The 10844-nt window shown below is 33.5% G+C and overlaps 1 long non-coding RNA gene across 1 annotated transcript; it reads left to right on the top strand.

The window, feature by feature from the left end:
- The first annotated feature begins 1723 nt into the window (after positions 1-1723).
- LOC149772712 (uncharacterized) lies at positions 1724-10233 on the top strand. The gene is made up of 3 exons (XR_016417612.1): positions 1724-1919; positions 5898-5984; positions 9915-10233. It is a non-coding gene; the product is annotated as an uncharacterized LOC149772712 (long non-coding RNA).
- Positions 10234-10844: the final 611 nt, after the last annotated feature.

The following is a 10844-nucleotide window of genomic DNA, read 5'->3' as shown; positions in this document are numbered from 1 at the left end:
CAACCAAATGTATGTGCCATCCCGTAGCTGGGGTGCTGACGTATGACACATTCTAAGAGATCGATATTATTGTCACAGTAAAATTGCATTTGTTTACATGAAGGAAACAGTCTCTTCCGCTAGGATCTGCTTTCACTTAAAGAACATAGCATATATGGACATGCATGATCAGAAAAGATGAAAGAATACTGAATATGTTTCAAGAGAAAAACATAATATCATCGCAATAGGTGGGCGCTGAGATGAACACTTGCATCAAGAAAAGAGATAAATAATGTGTGAGGAAATGTAAGGTCGAACGAAAAGAAAGAGTCGCGTTTCTAGGTTTCAGTTGATAGATCTTGAGAAATATGTTAAACTCTTGATGCATTTTGCGCCTCGACCAGAAGAGAATATTTATGTAGAGTACCAATGGATACAGGTTTGGTGAAGACGTAAAACAAAAAATTGATTTTTGTTGCCGTACAGGCCATTTTACAACGGTAATTACAAAAGCAAGAGAAAGAAGACCGGGGGGGGGGGGGACGTAACCCAACCATTCCCAATGCGACTGATACATGTTCAGAATTTTCCTCCAGCGATGTAACATATTAATGTAACCTAGGCGTATCATAGTTGACGGAAAAAACAAAAAGTCAGGAAGCTTTCACTTTTCTCTTGCATACTGCAATACAGGGTTTACTTTGGACAACTAGTAGATGATAAGTTCAAACAAACATTGAAAAACCCAATAAAAACCCATTTTTTTCAACACACGATAAGCTATACATGGCGGCCAGTATTAATGGTGGAGAAAGAACCCGGGAAAACCCCAGAAAGAACCACCGACCCACGAGAAGCTACTGGCAAGCTTCCTCTCACATACCCACATTGGCAGAATCCGAGACTCGAACCCACGCAGACAGAGGTGAGATGGCAGTGAACCGTAATGGAACGCTTTAGACCACTCGGTCACACGGGGCCCCTATAAAAGATACAAAAGTATTCCAAAATACATATGAACCATACGCAGACAGTTGACTATTCAATAAGAAAGAACAATAAATGAAATATAAATAAGTACCTATAGGAAAACATCATCACATACCAGAGCTTTTTCTTCTAATACTCTGTTTTCTTTCAATACTCTACCACCAGCCACCTTTCATCTCATCAACGCCTACGGAGACAGTTCCCACTTCTCCAGTCATGCGCATTTCTAAACTTATGCACATGGTCTCATACCGGTACAGAAAACAATATGATCCTATGCGATCATTCACGGAGGAGTAGAATCGTACTGTCAATGCTTTTATTTGCGCAACAGCATGGACAAAACACTTTCATATGGCTTGACGAGTCACAGCGCCCCTACTGTAGCTGCTTCTTTCTCAAGACAATGCAGTCACATAATTCTAAATAACAATGATTTATTTTTATCTAAAGATACTATTTTATTTGTAAATTTGTCATCTACACTAAACTGAAGAATGATCTTACTCTCACGTCAAGTCATTATATATATATATATATATATATATATATATATATATATATATATATATATATATATATATAATTACTCGGTACAGGAGACATTTGTTTGTTTTTTTCAAATCTGAGGCAACGTCTGTATTATATTAACCAGAAATGTAAGAAACTATTCATATTAGGATTGTATAATTCAATTTCTTTTGTATTCGAAGGAAAATTTTACTTAACATAAAAATGCCTTTTAGGATTTGTAATCAACGACCATGCAGACCACCTGTATTATCGCCGTCACTCTGGTGGCTTTATGGACGTTCACGTCAGCACAAATAAGTTTTTCAACGAACTGGGGAAGCGGCAAGCGTTCCGGCTACCAAGATCTACAATCTGCGGCTTGCCTTGATGATTTGGAAATTAACGTAATGAAAGATCTGGCAGCATTGATTAAGGTAGGTTTACGTATCGATACACGAGTTATACTATAATTTAGCTTTCCAGGCCACTGACTCTCAGTAATTTTGTGGTAAACCTACTTACGTGCCAATTCCAATGTTAAATATTTTTGTAATTTTTAAAATCAATTATAGGAGAATAAAAGAATAAAACAGTAAATCAAATCTCAGAAGAATTTATGCTAAAAAGACAAGAAGCAGGAGAAAAATGCGAAACACGGATTTTCCGTATGATCCCTGAACTTTTTCAGACAAAAGAGAAATAAAAGAATTAGCTCATTAAGCAAAGCAACATTTCTTTCTTAAGAAGAGTTAATGACTTATCCAGCAATGTTGAAAAAAGGCAGATATAATACAAATGTAATATATTTGGATGATAACTAATATCGTTCTTAATCTTGATAATCCTTACAGATATAATCCAAATGTAAGCTGTTTAGATGATAACTAAAATCTTTCTTAATCTTGATAATCTTGATAATCCTTACAGATATAATACAAATGAAAGCTATTTAGATGATAACTAAAATCGTTCTTAATCTTGATAATCCTTACAGATATAATACAAACTAAAGCTATTTAGATGATAACTAAAATCGTTCTTAATCTTGATAATCCTTACAGATATAATACAAATGAAAGCTATTCTTAATCTTGATAATCCTTACAGATATAATACAAATGAAAGCTATTTAGATGATAACTAAACTCGTTCTTAATAATAATAATAATAATAATAATAATGAGGACTTTGTATAACGCCTAATCTTTAAAAGCTCCAAGCTTTTACAACATTATACAACACCTATAACATAATAAAAAACATATAATGATACGATTACAAAAACAAACACCATGAAATCTGAAAACATAAAAAACAGATGTTGAGAATATTTAAGGTAGGAAACATTATTAGGTCTTTAAGTTTGTTCTTGCAGTCGAAATAAGTGAGCTTTGAGAGCACTCTTGAATGGGATCACTGTGTCTTTGTGTCTAAGTTCAGTGGGCAATTCATTCCACGTTGCAAAAGAACGCTGTCCATATGACTGTTTTCATAGTGGGAATAATGAGTACTGATTGTGTGAATTTAATGTTGGTGTTACTGATATTTATTGTTTGAGGTAAAGGATGTGAATGAGAAAGTCTTTGTGTGTGATCAGAAAGGCCTCAGTTTTATCATAATTCATCTGCAGTTTGTTACATGTCATCCATGATTTCACATCAGAAATGCACCTCTCTACACCTTGGATAGTAGCATCAACTTCAGTTGGGTGGCTAGATTTGTATATTTGGGTGTCATCAGCGTACAATTGGTGAGACACTGGATGATGATCGATGACACTGAGGGCGACTGAGTGTATAGAATGAAGAGAACAGGTCAAAGAACAGATCCCTGTGGAACACCACAACATAGATCAACTGGGCTGGAGTGTATTCCATTTACAGATACAATTTGTGTCCTGTTGACCAAGTAGGACTTGAACCACAGTAAGGCTGTATCATGAATGCCAAATACATGCTGGAGACGGTGAAGTAATATATCATGGTCTATTGTGTCAAATGCTGCAGACAAATCAAGGAGGGTGAGGACTGTAATCTTTCCGCCTTCCAACGCAGAGAGAATGTCATTAACTACTTTTAGAAGAGTAGTTTCAGTACTGTGGCAAGGGCGATATGCAGATTGTACATTGCTAAAAAGCCTGTTTGAATTCAGATGAGATACAAGCTGGGATAGAACAACCTTTTCTAAGAATTTTTATATGAATGGGAGATTAGAAACTGAGCAGTAGTTGTTTAAATCGTTATGGTCTAGTGTTAGAAACTGAGCAGTAGTTGTTTAAATCGTTATGGTCTAGTGTTGGTTTCTTCAGCAGAGGCTTTACAATGGCAGTTTTGAAAAATTATGGAAATTCCCCGGATGAGAGAGAACGGTATTAATAACATCAGTTAGTCAAGGCAATACTGGATCTAATCACTCAAGCAGCAGTGATGCTGGAATTGGATCAAGTTCACATGACTTTGGTGCACTCTTCATCAGGATTGTACATACGAAATCCATAGAGACAGGTTCAAATGCTGCTAATGGTTGCCACTCAAATTCTGTATCCCAATTGTATGGTGACGACGAGTCAATTGAAATTGTGTTGTCAAGCTTATCTCTATGGGTTTGTACTTTGTCACGGAAGAAATTTGCAAACATGTCCGGAAGGTCGACTGGATAGAAGGTAGTTGGAGTGGTGTAGATTTGTTCCTTGACATTAGCTTCTTAGTAATCTCGAAGAGCTCTTTGCAGATGAAACTTTCCATGATCTTAGTAGTGTAGTGCTCCGATTTCCCTGCACGGACTATATTTGTGACATTCTTCTTAGCGGCTTCATATATTTGCTTATGAATAGTGAGTCTGGTGGAAAGCCAAAACCTCTCAGCTTTACGGCGGTCTCTTTTAGCAGTGCGAAGCTGGTCCCTAACACTGCTATACCATGGAGAATACTTTTGAATTGATACTCTGCACTTGGTAGCTGGGGCATGTTTGTCGAGCAATGAACGCAGGCAGTTATCGAGTTGTTCTGCTGTAGGAGGTAAGCAAGTTGTTAGGTTTGCTTGGATGTCATGCATTAGTTTGGTTCTATTTATCATACGGAGGTTTCTCTTAGAATCACATAAAAGTGGAGGGTTAAGGACTGATACGTGAAGATGGCATAAAATGCAGAGGTGATCTGATGCAAGGTCATGGGATACCAGGAAGGACCGTAGAATATAATACCAATGAAAGCTATTTGGATGAAAACTAAAATCGTTCTTAATCTTGATAATCTTGATAATCCTTACAGGTATAATACAAATTAAACCTATTTAGATAATAACTAAAATCGTTCTTAATCTTGATAATCTTGATAATCCTTGCAGGTATAATACAAATGAAAGCTATTTAGATGATAACTAAAATCGTTCTTAATCTTGATAATCCTTACAGATATAATACAAATGAAAGCTATTTAGACGATAACTAAAATCGTTCTTAATCTTGATAATCCTTACAGATATAGTACAAATGTAAGATATTTAGATGATAACTAAACTCGTTCTTAATCTTGATAATCCTTACAGATATAATACAAATGAAAGCTATTTACACGATAACTAAAATCGTTCTTAATCTTGATAATCCTTACAGGCATAATACAAATGTAAGCTATTTAGATGATAACAAAACTCGTTCTTAATCTTGATAATCTTGACAATCCTTACAGATATAATACAAATGTAAGCTGTTTAGATGATAACTAAAATCGTTCTTAATCTTGATAATCCTTACAGATATAATACAAATGAAAGCTATTTAGATGATAACTAAAATCGTTCTTAATCTTGATAATCCTTACAGGTATAATACAAATGTAAGCTATTTAGATGATAACTAAATCGTTCTTAATCTTGATAATCTTGATAATCGTTACAGATATAATACAAATGTAAGCTATTTAGATGATAACTAAACTCGTTCTTAATCTTGATAATCCTTACAGATATAATACAAACTAAAGCTATTTAGATGATAACTAAACTCGTTCTTAATCTTGACAATCCTTACAGATATAATACAAATGAAAGCTATTCTTAATCTTGATAATCCTTACAGATATAATACAAATGTAAGCTATTTAGATGATAACTAAACTCGTTCTTAATCTTGATAATCCTTACAGATATAATACAAACGAAAGCTATTTAGACGATAACTAAAATCGTTCTTAATCTTGACAATCCTTACAGATATAATACAAATGAAAGCTATTTAGATGATAACTAAAATCGTTCTTAATCTTGATGATCCTTATAGATATAATACAAATGTAAGCTATTTAGATGATAACTAAAATTGTTCTTAATCTTGATAATCCTTACAGATATAATACAAATGTAAGCTATTTAGATGATAACTAAAATCGTTCTTAATCTTGATAATCCTTGCAGATGGAGGCCAATAGAGCAGCTAAATGTATAATAGACGCTAAAACAAGAAAACTCACTGGTGTGTACGAAACTCCAGATAAATAATAAGTAAGTAAGAAGTCGGTATTTTATCCTCCTCTCTGAGTGTGTATGCATGCATATATATATATATATATATATATATATATATATATATATATATATATATATATATATATATATATATATATATATATATATATATATATATATATATATATATATGCATGCATGCATGTATGTATGTATGTATGTATGTATGTATGTATGTATGTATGTATGTATGTTTGCATTTGGGTATTGTTTTGAAGTTAAATGTGAGCAAGTGAGAAGGTAAATTAGTCAGTAATTCTATCAGTTGGTAAAAAGCTGCTGCCTTTTCACCATTCCCTGCCTGAGACACACATGAAAATCGGATATTATTTCCAAATGTGTACACTGGTATTTAAACATTGACCAGTTTAGAGAAACATTACATTTTTTTATACAATTATCTACTTGGAAAAAAAAGCTTACCATTCCATTGTGAATCTTTCACTCAAGAAAAGAAAGTAATCATGTTTTCTCCCAAGAAAGTATAAAATAAAACACAAAAAGTAAGTCAGAGTGCTATAATTCTTTTTTCATCATTTTGTCAGAAGTATATATTCGAGACTACAGTAACGAGTTATGAAAAAGATAGATATTGTTTTGATCATTTAAATATTACAGGTTCCTAATATTACTCAATGGGCTTGGATTCAATTTACGACTTTGACTGAACACGCTATTTTGTTCATTATCATTTCTTTTGCAATTATCGTCATAAGAACATGTTGCTGAATAGGAATTTGTGATATTAAATAATTGGAGATTTTAGAGTAAAACTGCGCACAGACTATGAAATCCACGATAAAAGCAGATATCTGCCGAATTAGAACACACAACTACACATAATTCAAAGAACAAAGATTATAACTGAGTAGAGTCTGACTTGCTTTTGCTTCTATTTCTGAAAATTTGCAGCCAAAACTCTAAGATAATTTGTTGACTCCCATCAAACAGCCGCTAACATTGACAACCACTCTGTTTCGTTAGACACGAGTTTTCAAACACAACATTAACTACATTCCAGTTGTCACTAATTTTACACTTCTGAAGCCACTATCCTAACAGTCTACCATGTCTTCTATTATTATCTTGTACTTTCTGGATCTTCACGTTAAAACGCAGTAATAATCTCTGTCGAGAAATGACATGTAATTGTCTTGTCCCGAACATATATGAATATCAACCAAAACAAAGCCAACCAAAAACAAAACGCATCGTTTTCATACTGTACGTACTTTGTGCTCCACCAAAATATCTTTCTTACGAAATTAATCAATGTACAAGATAGTGAAATAAAAATTCATAATAAACGTAAGATTATTTTTGCAAGTTAAATCACTAATTAAAATCAACCATGCATATTAATCTATATTTGTAAGTATGGTATATTATCACATGACGATATTATGTTATTTGTTTATCTTTATATTAAATCATGTAGTAATACCTCGACAAATCAGCGATGTCGTCATATGGAGCCAAGGTGCATAGCACAATGCAATCAAAATGCATCAGAATCATGTCACTATAATTATCTATTTATTAGTATTGCAGTGATTGTAACTTATGTTATAAAATATAATTTGGCATGAGTTGAGTCAAGGCTTGCACAAAATAGAAATCTTTCAACTACTCAGTTTTTAAACTTTATTTTAAAAGAGCAGTATAAAACTATGATTTTCCTATAAGAATGCAATGTGTGCATGCAATCGAGCATGATTTACAAATCTGACCGATCAAATAATTTTCAGGAATTTAATGCATTTTTAAATCCAATGTAAACTTAACACACTTTAAACTTTATAAATAAATTCTAGGCGAACAGCTTGCACTCGATTTTACCAACTGCGTACATTATCTTCAAATCAGTCAAAACCAATTTAACACATCTGGGAATGTAACGCACCTTTTTACTGTAATAACGTCACAATTTGCAACATTAAAACCTAATATATACTGCGGGCAGCCCAATAAGCCCAATAAGCCAGCTCCATCAAACGTGTGCTGACACTAATGGATATTATTGATTTCGGGGGTGGGGTGGTATTTCTTTATCTCAAACAAACATTAAATCACGCAGTGGATGCAAACACGTGCCAGTAACGCGTCGTTGGCCATTTTTAGGTACTTATAAGTATTTTGACAGACGAGTTGTGACAACTTGCAAATCCATGTCGAATAACCCCACCCTGCCTTCTGCGGACATTTGAAATTACGTTTATACGCTCATCTGATAGATTTCGTTGACAGAATCCAGAGACGCTAAAGTTGCATCACGTGATCCAAGGAACAAATACTTTTAAATGAGCTAATGGCTGCTGTATCTGATGGAACAGAAACATGTAGTCGTGAAGTAAAACTTACCACAGGATGTAGGATTATGTTATTCCATGTCGAGTTACAGCTTGCCAAACATAGAATTTGATCTGGAAATATTCTGCACATATCAGTAAAAGCCGCTGAGAAATACCTGTGTCTAAAATGTACACCTATGTGTTGCGAACACACTGGTCTGCATCATTTGCGGGATTTAATAAATTGGTGAGATCAACCCGAGAAGTCGTCCAACAGAATCATCACAGGTTTAGGGATTGATTTACCTGGCAATTTTGTTGGAGACATGGACACATTAGACGCCATGATTCTACTTGAGAGGTTTCGCCATAAATAATTATGATCTAGGGTATTTTTCATTGTCTCTTCAAATGGAAATCTCCGGTAAAACTAAATTTGTTAATAGTTTAACCATTAGTAAAATCATCAGTTTCAAAATACAAGACTGCAAACCTCTAGTTTTTAATTGCTTTCCACTCATAAAGCAGCAGGTAGGCTGCCAGAAATAAGGAATATTTCCAAACCTTGTTTCAACTAATGCCTTTTCCTGTGCAGTCACCACGTTAAAGCATCGAACTGTATGAAACCTGAGTAAAATATTGTTTTGCATTATATGGATTTCTGCATGAGTCAATGTAATATTTGACATTAGTTCTCTTCGGACATGCGTTGAATTATCGATATAATTGCATTTAGTTGCATATTCCAATATTGGCTTTCATCGATCCTGTTATTTGCTCGTTTTCTTGCTCTCTCTTTGAAATGTCACAACGTTTTGGCTTTAGTGAAATAAATCATCGAATTAAAAACTCGTGTCCAAACTCGATGTCCTGTCGTACTCTTTTTAAAGGTAGTTAAGAGAATATGTACTCATCATCAAAGGCCAAAGGGGTTGATTTATGCCTCTTTTGGAAGAGACATAACTTGTATTACGAAGGATAGAAAATATATGCTGATCAAGATTAAATTCAAAAGATGATTTGTGGACAAAGTATCTCTCCCATAACAGCATCACCATGAAACGAGTTTTCATCATTTTCTGGCTAAGACCGATTCCTGGTATTTAACACTGACAAGACGTTGTTTTGTTAACTCCTCGTAAAACGTGTTTTTTTAATTGTATCAGCCACGAAAGTTATTCCCTTTTAAAGTAACAGCTGAAAAATAATAGACAATTTGTTTTTATTAGATTGGCATACTATACTATTTAGTATATATGTATATATTTTATATAATTAATACTATCAATCAGGTTAGAGAATTTTTAATTCATACTCTACTGAGATTCGGACCCAGGGTCCGCGGGCAAACGGGTTGAGGTTAAAAATTCTCTAACCTGTATGATAGTATTATTTGTATTAAAATATTAATTCTGCCTACTATTATCAAGCATTCTTCTATAGGAATCCAGGGATAGCACTTTCCGTTCTGTCTGATGCATATTTATAATATTTATAATTCTCTCTCTTCCTCAATATATATATATATATATATATATATATATATATATATATATATATATATATATATATATATATATATATATATATATATATATATCGTTTATTATTGCAGATCGTACTATATTCTCTCCAGCAGGGACGATTTAATCCAGCGGATGAAAATGGATCGTTACCTGCAGGTTCTTGGATTTTTTTTCTGCCAATGTTTTAAATATCTGTGCGCGGTGTAACAGCTGCAGAAAGATCTCAATCCCTTCCAGTTTCCTAATGTGATAGACAATACTGAATATGTCAAGAAGACACTTTCTTGTAAGCTATTTTAGTAAGTGTAATGGATGGAAAACTACACAAAATCTTTGTCATCCTGGATTTAAACAAAATGGTCGTTACACCAATTTTGTTAAAACAAAATTAATAAAATATTACTCTTATCATGTTTCTGTCTGTTTTTATGTGATTAATTTTCCGTGACCTAGTGACCATTCACCAAAGATAACCACGAAGCTCACAAAGAACGTACGAGTACACCATTCATTTCGTATGCACGTGACGCTTAACGATCAAAACATTACGCATATTTCTGAGCTTAAGGTGAATAATTTAATTTATATGACAAAAAACAGGGGTATTTAACATTCAGCGAACACTTTATTTAGTTACGTTCACGTGATAATACCAAGGTATGTAAGAAAGAAAGTGTTATTATGTTTGAATACAAATACATTGAATGATCCTGAATTATGGTATCTGATGACTTCTTGCAATCATGTACGGCAAAATATAGTTTTAATGTGTTTGGTGTGTATTATTAGCTATTTTTTTATATTGCATAAGTATGGATTTGTTATGCCAAACTTTGCATAAAACTCAGATTTAAAACCGGTCCAGCTAGTCAACAAACATTATTGGATAAAATAAGGATTAAAGCGCTCTTTCTGTTATAATGCAGTAAGCTCTAAACCCTACACTCTAATTCACTGATTTCATCTTGCTTAACTATTCACGCATTTTCTATGAATTTCGTCAAAAAATGGAAACTCCA

Source organism: Sinohyriopsis cumingii, unplaced genomic scaffold (assembly GCF_028554795.1).
Source record: "Sinohyriopsis cumingii isolate HCF-2022 unplaced genomic scaffold, ASM2855479v2 utg001237l, whole genome shotgun sequence".
Lineage (NCBI taxonomy): Eukaryota > Metazoa > Mollusca > Bivalvia > Unionida > Unionidae > Sinohyriopsis > Sinohyriopsis cumingii.
Note: the sequence above shows the minus strand (reverse complement) of the source record. Positions and strands in the feature narration are given on the sequence as shown.